This window comes from Aotus nancymaae, unplaced genomic scaffold (assembly GCF_030222135.1).
Source record: "Aotus nancymaae isolate 86718 unplaced genomic scaffold, 86718_ANA_hifiasm-v0.15.2.pri h1tg000040l, whole genome shotgun sequence".
NCBI classification, from domain to species: Eukaryota; Metazoa; Chordata; class Mammalia; order Primates; family Aotidae; genus Aotus; species Aotus nancymaae.
In genome coordinates, this window is record NW_026988454.1 from 48,080,615 (window position 1) to 48,096,820 (window position 16,206).

The 16,206-nt window shown below is 40.1% G+C and overlaps 1 long non-coding RNA gene across 1 annotated transcript in view; it reads right to left on the reverse strand.

The window, feature by feature from the left end:
- Window positions 1-230: 230 nt before the first annotated feature.
- The window catches only part of LOC135268334 (uncharacterized), a 115,087-nt gene continuing 99,111 nt past the window's right edge, over window positions 231-16,206 (reverse strand). The window contains exon 3 of the long non-coding RNA XR_010336624.1: window positions 231-293. This is a non-coding gene — a long non-coding RNA (uncharacterized LOC135268334). The remainder of the gene's footprint in view (window positions 294-16,206) is intronic.

A 16,206-nucleotide genomic window follows, 5' to 3' on the forward strand; every position in this document is an offset into this window, starting at 1 on the left:
CTGGGAGACAGAGCAAGACTCCGTCTAAAAAAAAAAGAAGATTTGTTTTTGTTGTTTCCTGGGCTTTCTCATACTCCTACCATTCCCGCTCCCCAATAAATATATTAACATATACTATAGATAAAAAATATATTGTGTTATATCTTTAATAGCTAGAGGAGTGCCCATTATTTGTGATCAATACATAATTGATAGATGAACATATGAAACAAAAGTGTATAAAATATTACCTGATATGGTTTGGCTCATCTTGAATTGCAGCTACCATAATTCCCATGTGTGGTAGGAGGCACCTGGTGGGAGGTAATTGAATCATAGGGGTGAGTCTTTCCCATGCTGTTCTCATGACAGTGAGTAAGTCTCGGGAGATCTGATGGTTTTATAAAGGGGAGTTCCCCTGCACAAGCTCTTTCTTTGCCTGCCACCCTGTTAAGATGTGAGTTTGCTCCTCATTTGCCTTCTACCATGACTGTGAGGCCTCCTCAGCCATGTGGAACTGTGAGTCAATTAAACTTCTTCCCTTCATAAATTACCCAACCTCAGGTATATCTTTATTAGCAGCATGAAAACAAACGAATACACAGCCCATGTCCTTACAAGGAGGCAGCACAGGGTAGGAGAAAGAGCACTGAACTGGGAGTGCAGAGACCTGGCTCTCGTCTTTGTTTGGCCAGTACTCTATTTGCCAACCTCAAGCAAAGGACCTCAATGCAAAGCAATTAGACTGTCTCTAACATCTTTTATTTGAAATGTCTGCCATTTTATGTCAGTCTTCAAGTATGTGAAGAGTGTTCACTTTCATTTATAGAAGAGTGTTTGCTCAGAATTGCTCCAGGAGGCAGCTCTCTAGCAAGATGAACTTGGACACTGTGTTAGTTTTCCTGTGGCTGCTGTAACAAATTAATACAAACTTGGTGGCTTAAAACAAGAAAGACTTAGTCCCTCACGATTCTGGAGGCCAGAAGTCTGAAATCAAGGTGTCAGTAGGGCTGCACTCCCTGAAGCAGTGAGGAGAGGAGCAGGCCTGAAACAAAACCTTCAGAGAGGTTTTGTTCCTTGCCTCCTCTAGCCTCTGGTCACCATCGGGATCCCTTGACTTGTGCCTCCATCTGCACATCCCCTCTGCTTCTGTGTCTCTCCTCTGTGTGCCTCTCATGAGGATGCCTGTCACTGAATTTAGGACCTACCCAGATAATCCAGGATGATCTCCTAATCTCAAGATCCTTAACTTAATCACATCTGCAAAGACCCTTTCTCCAAGTAAGTTAACAGGCACGGGTTCCAGGGATTAGGATGTGGACATCTGTTTGGGGCAGGGGCGGTGGAGGGAGCACATTCAGTCCAGCACAGGCACAGAATAAGAGAACCGTATAACCATGCTTACTTTCCATCTAGTGGGCCCAAATTCTCAGACACTAAATTCTGCTACAAAGAAATATACCTTTCTTTTTCTTGTTATAGCTTTATGTCTATTTTGAATTCCCCCATTCGTCTGAGCAATGAACTTCAAGTTTCAGTTGATGCAGGATCTCTTCCCTGGGATATTGTCTATCCATGGCAGCATCAGTGAGATGCCCTCAGGCCCTGTGGTCTTTGGTCAGTAGTCCCTACAGGTCATCGTCATGCAGGTGGCAACCACATTCTCATTAGCCTGTCTCTTCAGGCCCGCTCCTCTCCTCACTGCTTCAGTATCCTGCAGGGCACATGGAATTTCATCTTGTACACAACTCTGCTGGGGGGTTAGAAGACTCTTCCTCCCTTGTTTTTGTTGTCTTCTGGGCTTTCTTATACTCCTACCATTCCCCTCTGCTCCATACATACATTCATTTTGTAGTCCCAGTCCCCATTCCTTGTCTGGTCTGGAGTTACAGAGATAACCAGTAAAGTCTTCTCAGCTACCATATTGAAATCAAATGTTTCTACATAGATATCTCCCCTGTGGCCCATCCCCTCCTCTCTTTCTAATCCTCTCTCCCTCTTTTCCATGCATTTGTTATTTCTCCTTTCACTCCCTCTTCCTACCAACTTCTTTATTCCCAAGCATTGCTTTTCCCATCTCCTTCTCTCCCTTGGTTTCTCCCCTTCTCTTTTCCTAATCTTTTTCTTCCTCAATTATTTCACTCTTCCTCAAAAGCCATAATACACATGATTTAGTCACATTTTTTGTTAGATCAAAAAGTATATCCTATTTTCCTTTCTTAAGGAAGAACTAAGCAATTTAAAATTTCCAAATTTTCACTCCCTTGAAGGAAAACACCCAAAGTTTGTTTCAAATTGTTCTTTAGGTGTTCAGGACTCCAAATTTTATTTTTAAACTATAGACCAATGGTTCCCTAAAGATAAATAGATTCCACATGAGACCTTTTTCCTGTTTTCTAAAGTTCTGTCCCCAAAAAGGGGTGGTTCTCTCTGTTTTGTATTCAAAGAAAAGATGTACAATTTGAGTCTGTGGAAGAAAGTTCATATCAGTAAGATTTCGGGAAGCTGGACACTAGACCAGGCAAGGAGATACACGGTCTCAGGCTCTGGCATACTTCACGTCAGCCCATGAAGGAGTATACTGAGTGTGAAAGGATGAGGTCTATAAAAGGTGAAGAGTTTGCCCACACTGAGGCACATACCTCTTTCTTTGGTCTCTTCCTTAGTGCCTGAAAAAAAAAACTTACAGCTCCCCAGGGAAGGCCAGAACATTGGGTTGGAGGACAATGGCCTTATGTGCGTATGTTTGGGGTTGTTTTGTACAGGTATTTCTTTTTTTTTTTTTTTTTTTTTTTTTTTTTTTTTTTTTTTGGGACTAAGTAAACTGTGGTGAAGGTCACATTTACTTAAGGGACCCAAATCCTGGTGTGAGCACTGTCTTTACTGTCTGTTGCCACCGCTTCCTTCCCTCAACACAAGTCAATCTAGGCAAAGAGATGCCTGGGTGCTTCCAGTTTATCTACCCCAACCCAATCCAACTCAGTCTGCTTGGTTTCCTTCGTCTTCCAGCAGGGGTCACTAGTTAGGGTCAAGCCAAGACATTCCCCCACCCCAACAGCAGGCACTATTATTCTCAACGTATAGGAAAGGAACCTATGGCTCTGAGCTAGTCAGCTCCTAGGGAGGGACTCAGACTCAGATCCAACTGGAAGTACCTCTCCTTTGCTTCACATGGGGTTTCTGGAACACAAGTCAAATAATGGATAAGAAAATGCTTTATTAACTATGTTTTGTTTTTTGAGACAAGGTCTTGCTGTCACCCAGGCTGGAGTGCAGTGGCATGATCAAGGCTCACTTCTGCCTCCACCTCCCATACTCAAGCGATCCTTCCATCTCACCCTCCTAAGTAGTTGGGATTACAGGCACACACCACCACATTCTGCTAATTATTTTTATTTTCATTTTTTTTTTCATTTTTTTTTTATTTTTATTTATTTATTTTTTTTTAGAAAGGGGGAGAGAGAATGGGAGTATTGCTTTCTTGCTCAGGCTAGAATGCAATTTAGTAATGGGTATTGAAAACCTCTTTTATACTGATAATTATACTTAATGATGTAGTCAGGAAGGAATAAGGGAAGAAGATAACAAACAAACAGCCAACCAATATTTAATTTAAACCTATGAAATGCTATGCGATTACTGAGGAGTGATTTACTTCCAATTATATAGTCACCTTTGGAATAGGTGTGAGGTGGTAATGTATGTTTTGTGTATTTGAAGTGGAGAGTTCTATAAATGTTTATTAAGATTACTTGTTCCGGGTCTGAGTTCAAGTTCTGAATATCCTTGTTAATTTTCTATCTCGTTGATCTATAGAATCGTTAGCTCTTCTTGTTGCATTGATCCTTTTGCCATTATGTAATGTCCTTCTTTGCCTCTTTTGATCTTTGTTGCTTTAAAGTCTACTTTATCAGAGGCGAGAATTGCATCTCCTGCTTTTTGTTTATTAGTTTATTTTTACTCTCTGTTTGATTGGTACATCTTCCTCCTTCTCTCTGTGTCTTTGTGTATTGTTGCATGTAAGATGGGCCCGGATGCAGCATACCGATGGGTTTTGGCTTTTTATCCAATTAAAATATATATAAGTTTAATACCGGCGTTTGATGCTAGCTGGCTGTTTTGCCCATTAGTTGATGTAAATTTTTTATTGTGTTAAAGTTCTTTGCTTTTTGATGTGTTTTTGGAAAGGCTGATATTGGTTGTTCCTTTATATGTATAGTACTTCTTTCAGAAGCTCTTGTAAAGCAGGCCTGGTGGTGGTGAACTCTCTAAGTACTTGTTTGTTCGCAAAAGATTTAATTTTTCCTTCACTCATAAAGCTTAGTTTGGCTGGATAGGAAATTCTGGGTTGAAAGTTCTTTTCTTTAAGGATGTTAAATATTGGTCCCCACTCTTTTCTGGCTTGTAGGGTTTCTGATGAGAGATCTGCTGTAAGTCTGATAGGTTTCCCTTTATGGGTAACCTGACCTTTCTCTCTGGCTGCTCTTAGTATTTTCTCCTTCATTTCAACCCTAATAAATCTGGCGATTATGTGCCTTGGGGTTGGTCTTCTTGAAGAATATCTTTGTGGTGTTCTCTGTATTACCTGGAGTTGAATATTACCCTGCCTTGCCAGGTTGGGAAAATTTTCCTGAATGATATCCTGAAGAGTATTTTCCAACTTGGATTCATTCTCTTCATCACATTCAGGTACACCTATCAAACGTAAATTAGGTCTTTTCACATAGTCCCATATTTCCTGGAGACTTTGCTCATTCCTTTTCATCCTTTTTTCTGCATTCTTGTCTTCTCGTTTCATTTCACTGAGCTGGTCCTCGACTTCTGATATCCTTCCTTCTGCTTGATCAATTCGACTGTTTAAACTTGTGCATGCTTCGCAAAGTTCTCGTGTTGTGTTTTTCAGCTCCATCAATTCACTTATATTCCTCTCTAAATTGTCCATTCTCGTTAACATTTCGTCAAACCTTTTTTCAAGGTTCTTAGTTTCTTTGCATTGGGTTAAAACAAGTTCTTTTAATTCACAGAAGTTTCTTATCACCCACGTTTTGAAACCTGCTTCTGTTATTGGAACACAGGTGTAATCTATTAAGCCTTGTTCCGTTACTGATGAGGAATTGCAATCCCCTGTAGAGGGAGAGGCATTCTGATTTTGAGTATTCTCTACCTTCTTACGCTGGTTTCTTCCCTTCATTATATATTTGTCCGTCTGTCGTCTTTATAATTACCGACTTTTTAACTGGGTCTCTGACGTCCAACTTGTTGATTCCCTGCGCCGAAATCTGAGCAATCCACTGAGCCGGCCAAAACAGCGGTGTTAAGATTGATGGTGCTTTTCTGCCCGGGAATCTCCGGACTCTGCACCAAGAACTGGCGTGCTAAGGCACCAGCAAAACCGCCACGCCGGCCACAAGAGTCGCCCTGGCAACCCGTGGATCTCCTCCACTGGGAATCTCCTGGTCCGTGAGCAACTAATTTTCGTCTGAAAGTGTGGCGTCCTCTTGTTCTTTGCGCTTTCACTGGGAGGTACGTGCCCGAGCTGCTAATCATCAGCCATCTTGGATCTCTCTCTCTGTACAGGTATTTCTTAAAGAATAAGACTAGATTAGGATACTCTGGATCTGAGTTTCCCACCGAACATGATAACATCCAAATTAACATTTCTTATATATGATAATATCTCCTTTAATAAGCACCACATTATGTGGTAAGTACTGTACACACTTATGTAAGTCACTTCACTCATTCGTTTTTTCAGCAACCATATGTTTAGGTAAGTATCATTACCATTTTACAGATGAGGAAAATGAGGCCTGAGGAGGCAAAGGTTGGCCCAAGTTAACAAACTGGTAAATGTTAGAGTTGAGATTTTGACACCAAATCCCTTATGCTTTCTACTATACTATATTTCTCATCTAAAAAGAACCTTTCATGTCCCTTCCATATCTGAAACAAAGAGATTTCATGACCTCTGTAAAGTCACGATTTTCACAGATTTCAAACAATATCTTCTTCAGTGTCAAGATTTTTTTTTTGTTAGGATTGGTTTTAAATTCTCAATCTGTGTTCTTTTCAAGGAAATTTTCTCAGTCATGCTTAGAAACCTGGCTTTCCACTACAATTACTTGTTTTAGGTGGCAAATGCTTTCTCCAGCTAAATCAGTGACTACAATAATATTCCCACAAGTATGCAAGGCTGAGCACAGTGTACTGCCTATGGTAGATAATCAAAATGTGTAAAGAAGTGAATTCCATCTGAGGAGTTCAGAAAACATGAAGAGTAACCAGCATGGATAAAATAAAGAGAGGAGACTGGTCTGTCCTACAGAATAGGTTTGTGCCAGATAGAATGTGATCAAATTACGAAGGACACTGAAAGCCAGGCAAGGAGTTTAAACTTGATGCTGGAGGCAAGAGGAAGCCAATAAAAGTCTTTGATCCAAGGTGAGGCGATAATAAAAGCAATGTTTAAGAAAGAGTCACCTCATAGTGTGATGCAGAATGAACTGGCACTAAAGAGGATGGAGCCACGTGCAACAGCCAACCGCTGGTACAGAAATCCAAGCATGTAATGAGGGCCTAGACAAGAGCAGTAGAAACATGGGTGATGTCTCCACACTAAACTAAGCTGAATTTCTTATGTTTCCTTAAGATAATTATCTATTTTAGTTGTTTAGAGTTAAATGTGGTGTGGTTGCTGATGTGTTTAACAGTAATTTTTTTTAAAAACCTCTGATACGTCACACTTAGTAATCCCTTCTCAAGGCCTTGCAGTACTTGAATGCACAGAAGTCATTATCTACCTGGCACTCTCACAATATATATCTTTAGAAAAAGCTAACACTTGGGAGAAAAAACAAATTTTCAAACAGTTGATTAACAGGTGCAGCTGTGAGGCGGAAGCTGGCATCAGAAGGCCTGGGTTTTCATCCCAGTTCTACCAATTAGTAGCTGTGTGGCTTTAGGCAAGTCATTTCACCATCCTGAGCTTCAGTTTCCTCAGCTGCAAAATGAAGATTCTAAAACCTATCTACAGGATTACAGTCAAATTTAAACAACAACAAAAAAAGAATACATGAAAGTACTTCATAAATTTTATAGTGCAATATGAGTATAGGATTTTATTTTCTTGCACAATTACACATAAGTTGAAACTAAAGCTCTCACTTATTCAAAATGAAACTTCATTAGAAATCTCTGCAGTTATTTATTTCTGAATCCAACAACAGAAAACAAGAGGAAGTGGCAGGCAAGTAGGTGATGTCAGAAATACTGCCAAGTAGCAATAGGACCCCAGGCAGTTTTGGTAACAGCTACGATGCATCATGGACAAGTGACACACCAAGACTTGAAGAGATGTAATAAGTATCCGGGAGGTCAGGCATCCTCAGGGGCTGAAATTCTAGACAGATATGGGCACTTGAGTTCAGGCCAAGACTGTGGGCTCAGAAAGGAATGGCAAGAGTGAAGACCAACCCTGATTCCACAGAAACTTAGGAACAGAAAAACTAGGTCAGGAATGTGGAACACATGGGGACACAGGAACAAAAGTTGGTGACATGTTACCAGAGGTAGGTGACAAGGAAAGAAATTGGCATAAGGAATAAGTCAATAATTTTGTTAAAGAACCCAGATTTAAGGCTAAACCAGGCAGCCATAAGGCTAATACAATGCTGAGCTACTGACCTCAGGTTCCTGAAATTTCCCCTCTAATGATAAGGTTGATTTTTAAAAAAAACTTAAGTGCAGGAAGTTACATTTATATCTATTAAATTTCATCGTGTTTTATTTGACCCATCAGTCCAGCCCGTCAGTATCTTTTTGAATCTTGACTGTCATCCAGTAATTAGTTGTTGCTCCCAGCTTCATGTCATCTTCAGATTTGAAAAGTGTGCTTTCTGTGCTTTTCCACTGGTTGATTAAAAGTTCGACAGAACCTAATGGCACATCCTAAAAATTTCTTCTAGGAGACAGCCAGCTTCAAAGCCACTTAATACACTCTCAGTGAGTTCCCATTTCCTCACCTTCCAACACAGATATCAAAAGAGGTACTGTCAAGTGTCTTGCTAAAATACTGAAACACTGAAAGCCATAGTACTGCCCTCCATTTTTCAGTCCCCAGTCTTCTCTCACACACTTGCACATCCTCATCCCCTCCTCCCACTTCAAAGCTAGTTCACTCTTTTTGCCAAGGTCCACCTGTGTCATGAATCCCAGCACTTCCCATCCCCTCTGGGTCCTTAATGCATCACTTTTTTTTATTCTACTTTATTTACCACCTTCTCCTTTCTACCAACTTCTTCTTTAACCTAGAAAAGTGGCTCTCAAACTTTAGCATGCATCAGAATCATCTGGGAGACTCGGTAAAACACAGATTGCTCGGACCCAAGAGTTTGCATTTCTGGTCCCAGGACCATACTTTGTTTCTCAACAAAGTATGTGCTTTGTTTCCACATGGCAGCCTTTCATGGTCCTTCTCCTAACGTTCTGCTGATTCTGTCTCAGTCACAGTAACTGCCTCCTCTCCTGATACCTATATTTTGAGCCCTTTCCATAATTCACTCTCATTTCTTCTCAACATGAACACAGCTTTACCTACCTTCTACCTATATTCTCAGACAAGAGCTCTGTCTAGAGCTCCAGAAATCTCCAAATGACTACTAGATATCCCAACCTGGAGACCCATGGCACCTCAAGATCACCACACCCACCAAACTCATCCTCTACTGACACAGATCTGTTCTTCTTCATGACTCCTTATGTACTCAGATAGATTGGGAGGTCTCAAGGTCAAACTCAGGGTCTGATTATCTCTGTCCTCCCATACCTGGACTCAGAGACAGATAAGTAATATGTATGTATTTATCAAATGCCTGAATCAGTAAAGTGAATAATGGCATAGTGCATAGTAACTTTTATAAAAAGAAATTAAATACTCACATAGAAAGAAGGAAATGAATTACTTTCTAAATCCATGCTGATATTAGGAGTCGTTATTTCCCTTTCTAGATCTGATTTCAAATTCATCTGTCTTTAGTGTCTAAAGTCCACTTTCTCCCCTTATTAACAGTTAATATGTTTATCCATCTAGTCTTTGTGTATCTCTCTTCATAAATTGTCCACAATTACCAAAAGCAGTTTCATAAACACTGTAATTCTACTACTAAAATGCAGTTTATCCAGAGACTTGAACGCCTTTGTCAGCTAAGTGTTTTCACACTATCACTTTCCTTATCTGGGGTTTCTGTTCCTTCTTAACTGTTTGTTCTTCTCTTTCTAGTTTAAAGATCATTCTCTTTGCTAGAGAAGACAAAGGTGAATTCAGAGTTGAGTGGTTCTGTTTTCTCAATCATTTAGCCTTACACACCCATCTCTACTCCATCAAGCCTCTATTTCTTCCTCATTCTTTGGTTCAAGGTACGGTTTTGGACATCCTTTTGCATTATCTTTAGCACTTTTATCATAATGTGGGTTGTTAGACTTGTTGATTATATTCTTGTATCTTTAGCCACACTAGCAATATTCATCCTTGGAAATGAGCTCCTTCTTCAATCGTTTGTATCTCGGCCAACGGTGAAGACATGAAGAGGGATAGGGAGCAGGGCTAAGAATGGAGCAGGCATGCTCTGCCCTGAAAAGATGCAGTACAGGTTTCAGAATGACCCAAAAGCTGAACATCGGGTCTCAGTTGCCAGAAAAGGCAAGACCTGGGCTTGCCAGATGTCCCCTGTTGAACCAGACAGTCAAGTGTTTTAACTTCTTGTCTGATAGCATGAAAATTTCAAATTGGTTGTTATTTTAATTTTAGATTTGCCTTATCTTAATTCCAGATTGCTATCTAATCAACAGTGGTTTGGAAAATTTTCAGCTTTTAGTTTCTCACTAAGTTAAATATTTAATAATCTGTAAACAAACATTTGAGAAGATGCTACTTAAATGGACTCTCACCCCTCTTTACTTTGTAAAGTGAATGAATTCACTCTTGAATTTATCGTTCAATTTTCAAGTAAGTGTTTGAATGTAAAAAGTGGAGCTGCCAAGGTAGGGTTGATGAGAAGAAAGCATCACTGTAGAAAGCTGCTGAATCTTTCAGTCCCCCACACCTATTGAGAGCACAGTCTTTCTACAGAGTCTTTCTGGCCATCATAACTGGGAACAAGGGTTAGAGAAGGGGAAGAAGAAACTAATAAAGTCTAAGTATGGTACCAGAAGTATACCAACACCATGAAGGAGAAAGAGACCACATGTAAATATAGATTGAAATACGTTGAAATCCAAGGAGAGAAATTCCAAGAAACAAATACAAAGATGAGAGAGAGAGAAAGAGAAATTTAAACACATAGGTAAATTCACAGGCAGAAGGCGATCAAAAGCCAGAGGAAGAATTAAAGGGCAAACAAGGAATGGTGAGTAGAAAAGACATGACTTGATAAAACAGCTACTCATTATCTACACTCATTTTAGATTCCAAGAACAGTTTTATGTTCTGTATTAGTCCATTCTCATGTTGCCAATAAAAACATACCTGAGACTGGGTAATTAATAAAGAAAAGATGTTTAATTGACTCACAGTTCCACAGAGCTGGGGAGGCCTCAGGAAATACAATCATGGTAGAAGGGGAAAGCAAACACGTCCTTCTTCACATGGAAGCAGCAAAGAGACGTGTCAAGTAAAAGGGGGAAACACCCCCATAAAACCATCAGATCTCATGAGAACTCACTATCATGAGAACAGCATGGAGATAACTGCCCCGATGATTCAATTACATCCCACTGGATCCCTCCTACAACACATGGGGATTATAGGAACTACAATTCAAGATGAGAACTCACTTGAGGGCTCCCTGCTTCTTTAGATGACTAACTTTTATCCCTCATAACAACCATTTCTCACAGGACTATTCGAATTTTATTTTATCTTATTTTATTTTATTTTTTGAGAGCCGCTCATGCTTCTTGGATCCCTTCTAGAATATTAGGTTTTAGAATTTTGCTTTTTGAAAAATCCACCTCTCCCCAGAAGTTGAGGGCTCTTTCCTCTGGTTAGTACATATAGGATAACATAGTCACTTCCACTTCAGCAACTGCTTCCCTTATTCATCAGAATTAGATCCAAGATGGCAGTTCCCCTTTTTATTTATAAGAAATGAAACTGTCAGGAGGGCAAATCAAACACTTCTCAGAAGTTTTTCTTTCAATTTATTTTCATCCTTGCATTACTGTCTCATATTTGAATATCTGTCATGATGGGATTTCAACTACAGTCCCCCAAATTTTTCCATGTAATTTCCCAGCTGCAATCATGAAAGCAAAGACAGACCCACATCACTTCAAAGCAGACTCTATGGTCACTAAAACCATCACCATGCTGGTGCCAAGATTTCTGAGTGTCAGGGCACGGGGAGTAGAAATGGGTAGGTTTCTTAGGGCCAGGGTCACCTGTGGTAAGTCCTAGCCTGAAGCAATATGAGAAGACGTCAAAGAGAAGTGCAAAACTAAAAGTGGTGAGTGGTGCAAAGATCCTTAATGCCCAGAGATGAGTGGCAAAGCTTCAAATATTGGTTTCGAAATAGTGGGAGTCAATGTCTGGGTGTAGAGCCAGGAGTTCATTAGATGGGGGAAAAGGCAAGGATGAAAACATCTGTAGGGCTGATTTGATTCTTGGCTTTGAGTCATCTAGGTATGCTGTTTCACCGCTTTATGAGAGCAGACTCTTGCCTTTTTGTTCACTGCTCTGTCCCTGGGGTCCAGCACAGTCCCTGACACATATAGCAATTGCTCCAAAATTTGGTATCAAATCACTCAAACAACAGTGTTTTCCATTTTTTCTTTTAGCAGACCAGCATAAGTGTGGCTAACAGTGATTGGAACTGATTTAAAGGGTTAATGCCAAAGTGGAGATTATGAGTCAACTTTTCTTGCAGGGGGGTATCCTCTCTCAAAGTTATATCAATTTATAATTTTCCTGTAGTTTCAATAGCACTAAGCCATCTCTACTAATAGAGATCAGAGAAAGAGCCTGTATTATTTATAAGTATGCTTCTCGCAGTGAAAATCTAACTTTACCAGTGTTGCCTGGGAATGCTAATGTCTTCTGTGCCATGGGTAAGGGGTAAAAAAAACGATAACTCCTTTGATATTATAATAAAATAAATTTTAAATCAACTAGAAGCTTCAAACAATTCTTCTTTTGAAAGATCTTTCCTAAGCAGATTTAATCTAAAACTTTAGATAGCATAAATATATTTTCACCTTGATTATAACTGTTACTAGTGGGAGTCCTTAGGAAGACATTAAAAGACTTTTTTTTTTTTTTTTTGCTCTGGTGCTACAAAAATGAATGGATTCAATGTCACTCTGAACTGTATAATAATATAACAATTCTCAGATTGCAAGCTAAAACTTCTAACAGGGGAATGACCCCACTATCATCATTTATGTTAAAGTCTGCCCAATACGTTCAAAAGATCCATGCTTATTGTAACACTGCAGAAGAAGACATTTTCCTTTGATACTCTTTGAAGCAATAGAATGCTAAAATCTAACTCTTTGTAAAGTTAAAATTTTGTGAGACTTTGAACCCCTTTTATAATAACCATGAGTGCTTTCTGAGCTGGTTTGTCTGGCTCCTGATTTCCACATGCCCATGCCCCTCATGAGCACACAACAGGACACTATGTAAGCCACCAGAAGAGGTGGTGAAGGGTCACCACCCATGAGCACATTCCCAGTGGACAGGGCTTCTCAAGTTCTCCTCTTGAAGTTGGCTTGCTTTGGGGATGACAATCTGGTGGTCCTGCCCCTGCTATGGTGAAAACAAAGCACAAGGAAAGCCACAGAAGGCATACAGGGAATGCAACCTTAGTTCAGTCCTTCCCAAATAGTCACTGAGCACAGAAGCCATAGAGATACATTTGTGTGAGTAAAAGATATATGCATAGATATCATCAGAGAGTGATCTACTTTATACAGTGAAAGGAAAGAGGCTTAAAATGAGTCTTAGGTAAATGAGTAAGAAAGCCCCTCCTTCTAAATCTCTTTCTCCCCAGGCATGCACCCTAGAATTCTGCACATAGCTTATGGATGCTCATGGCCACGGTTTGAACAAAGAAGGATGAAGAAAAAGCATTTTCTTTTCTCTACAGCCTCCCCTTCCCTTAACTCTGACCCTGGGCCATAGTCCCTTGAGGCTGTGGCTGGTGATAAGCACCAGTAATTAGCTAGCTGCTGGATAAGGAACAGGGAGAAATCTGAAGCCACACAAAGGTAAAGGTTACCCTTGGCAGCAGAACATAAAATCAGAGAGGAGCAGTCAGCCTAGACATGAATATGCTGTAAGGCAAGGGAAAGTCCGAAGCATCAAGGCCAAGGCCAGGTAGATAAATGGGATCTGAAGCTAGAAGTCTGAAAGAATGAGAATAGGCAAGACCCAAGAGAATGAGTTCAGGAGACTGAGTTCAAAAATGTTCCTTGAGACAACGCTACAGGGAAAGGATATGAGAGTCTGTGTGTCTGTTTTCTTGGGGAGGAGGTTAGGTGGAAGTAGTTAAGGGCATCGTGCTTCTCAAGAAATTCTCAGGATTGTACCCCCATTCTTCTCCTCACATATAGTACTGTCATTTGGCGGTGGGTGGGTGGGGGGTGCTGAAGATGTTTCTACTATACCCCTTGAATATCTAGAATGGCAGCTAACAGTCTCCCTAAGTAAATAAGTCATTCACTCTATTACTTGAGCATAGGAAGCCTAGGGTTGGACTGGAATAAATGCTATTCTTTATAACTGTAATCCATGTTCAGAGAATGTGTTTTGTTCAGCAAGAAAAGTGAGCTAAATGGGGCTTTTTTTTACAGATGTTATGACACTTGAAGAATTATGTAGGCTATTGCTGACACCATGTAAGCACCCTCTAAAATAACCCAGAAAAATGCTCTGAGAAGACCTGAATTACAAGCGTGTGGAATACCTCGATCTTCTGCTTAACTGATCTGAACCACAAGGAAGGAATAATTGTGGAAATGAAACAGGAAACAAGCAAAACCATTTATAACACATGAAAATGAGTAAGCAAGCAAGTTGGCATGCATGAGATAGAGAAAAAAGAGCGAATTTGTATCTAATGCTTCCAGTGAATTGTTCAAGAACACTTCATCCTTGGAGAAGAATTTCCTCTAATTCTGTCAAGGTTGGTGTCTGCATGGGTTATGTGCCAAGTAATTGTCCGGTCACAAGCTAACAGTGTCGAGAGGCTATTTTAAAGATGAATGGGAACATAAAACATATTTTGTACTATTCACCACTTTGAATATGTCTCTGGAACAAAACTTGCACTTGAAATGAAATGGAGAAATGTGATATTTATGAGTTACAGGCTTTTTCCCCCTTCACACCACTGATAGAACAAAAACATTTAGAGGAAGACAGCCCAATGTCATGTAAGTATTTGTATATTTGTTCTCACCGTGGTACACAAGGGACATATCGAACCCTTTCTCTAACTAAAAACAGAACATTATTTAAGTTCTGCCATCACACTCCAATGCTTTTCAATAGCTAGAAGAATTTTGCATTCTTTCCCATAGGAACTGTAAGCTCAAAAAGAAAAATTCTTCTGCAACACACTCTATCAATAACTTGTATTCATTTTGCTTTCTGAAATAGTTACTTTTTAAAATACATATGCTAAGAAAAAGTGAAAGAAGAAAAAAGAGGCCCTCCATCTATGAATTGTGCTCTTTTTTATTCATACTATTTCAAAGACCAGGCAAATTATCATAATCTTCCTAACAGAAATACACAATTCCACCTAAGAATTACCATTTACTTAAACCAGTGAAAAGCAAAGTTTCTATTAGATGCTGAGACAAGTCAACTCTATTTGTTCATATGTGCTCCCTAGAAATTATTTTTGAATTTCAAGGTTATAAATAATTCCCAAACTCAAGTTCATGCTGATATTCTAATATGGATTATTTGTACTCCTCTGCTAGTGTCATTTCTTTTGATTTAATCATTATCCCTCACAGGCTGGCACTGGTCCATTCAGTATACTGACGGGACCAAACCATCATCCCACCTAAGAATATCCATGATGTTTTCAAAGCATACAATTTGATTCATGCAGAAACCACTGTATATGCAACATGGTGTTTTCGTAAAGACTCCCTTATTTACTCTAAACAGTGTTATGCCTTTTACCATATGATTCTGTAGTAACTGTTTAACCTTTTTAAGTCTTTTCAAGAAATCTTAAGAGAAAGGCAAGTTTGCCCTCAAGAATTTATGTTCTATTCTCATAGAAATCAGCTGCTCTATAAATAGCTGCAATGAGGCAAAGCTTCAAAGCTGCAGCCTAAAATGCCATGAGTACTGTCCTGTAGAGACAGCTTTCAACCATGTCTGAGTCGGCACAAAAAAGGAACTTCCTGCCAGCTGAATGTGTGTTTCCCAACTTTCTCTCCTCATGCATATCTAAAAAGGATACTGAGCTAGAATCGCTAGTAGTTTTCCTATTTAAGGCCTGTTAGCAAGTGATTCCTGCAATAGAAGCTGGAAACACACTCAGCCCACTCCTTCACTCACTCATAACCTAGCAGGACCAGCTCCGGGCCCGCTCAGCTCCCTGTGCTGCCTGAATTCTCATTTCTCAAAGGCACACAAAGGTTCAAATCAGCCCATCTTCTGCCCCCACCACCAGAAACAAAAACATGCCTTTTTCTATCCCTACATATGCAGGCAATGTCCACCCATGCTGCTCAAGCCCTTTGATCCTAAAGACCAAGCCACTGTATCCTCTTCGTACCCCCCGTATGCACCCATGAACACAAGCACACACACACACACATACACACACACATGCACAATCGCACATGCCCACACAATGCTCACAGTGACATCAGGAGTGGCTACCCTTCCTTCCATATGCCTGTGTACCATATGACAGAGACAGCAACAAGGAAAAACGTTACTTCACCTCCACAAACCAATCCTAATGTCTTTCTTCAGTGAAAATGGTTCACATTTCTGCACTGGGGGCCTCCGTGTAAGAGTCAGAAGCCCTGGGCTTCTCCAGATATGTGCACAATGAGAAATAATGAGCACAACTGTACGGTGGTGAAGACAAACAAACAATTGCAGTACAGTTGAAAACTGCTCTGTGCAGACTGATTACCCATGGAGTACCACGCTCTGCCAGGGTCAGTGTAGTAGAGGGCCATCTCCTCCCATGCCAT